Below are 997 nucleotides of genomic sequence, written 5' to 3' on the forward strand. Positions count from 1 at the left end.
AATTATTTATTTTTAAAACCCTTAAATTTAAAAAAAAAAAAAAAAAAAAAAAAAAAAAAAAAAAAAAAAGGGTACATAGACAAGATACTACCTTTTTATAATTATAGATAAAATGCTTTTAGCAATTTTAAATATTTATAAATATATATTTTTTTTAATATAGTTTTAAAGATATATCTTAATAAAAAAAAAAAAAAATTTTAAGAATAAGTATATTTATATGTATATATATTTCAAATTTTTAAAATAAAATATTAGAATATTATATTTTTAGAATATATTATTTTAATACATATATTTTTGACAAACTTATAAAAATGTTATATATAGATATATATATATATATAATAAAAATATATATATATATTAAAATAATATTGACGCTGTTTAGTTTTTTATTAAAATTTATCAAATTTTTAATTTAAATGTAAAATATACACTTATATATTGAAAATTTTGTACTTGTAAAATTTTACTTAAAAAAAAAATAAAATAAAATACATAAAATTACAAATGAAATTACAATGGCTATATGTATTGTTGATTTTTTTTTTTTTTATTAATTTTTATTTTATCTCTCTATTTTTAGTTTATAAAAGTAAAATAATAAATCAATTTTTTTTTTTTCACAAGCTTAGTTAATATAAAAAATTTATATTTTATCATATCCATTTAGATAATTAGTATACTTTTCCAAGTGAAAAAAAATTTTTAAATTATTTTTTTTTTTTACAACAAAATAAAAAAAAATATTTTTCTGTATTACTTTATTCTAAATCATAAAAAGAAAAAAAAAAAAAAATGGATATTTTATAAATAATATCCAAACATTTATTTTCATACATAAATTATGAATATCATAAAAAATAAAAAAAGTATTAACTTAAAAATTAAAATAAAAGTTTTGATAAATTATTTTAAACGAAATCTACATATGAAATAAAAAAAGATATAACAAAATAAAAAAAAAAAAAAAAAAAAAAAAAAAAGGAATAAA

This window comes from Plasmodium gallinaceum (genome assembly GCF_900005855.1).
Source record: "Plasmodium gallinaceum strain 8A genome assembly, contig: PGAL8A_v1_61, whole genome shotgun sequence".
NCBI lineage: Eukaryota > Apicomplexa > Aconoidasida > Haemosporida > Plasmodiidae > Plasmodium > Plasmodium gallinaceum.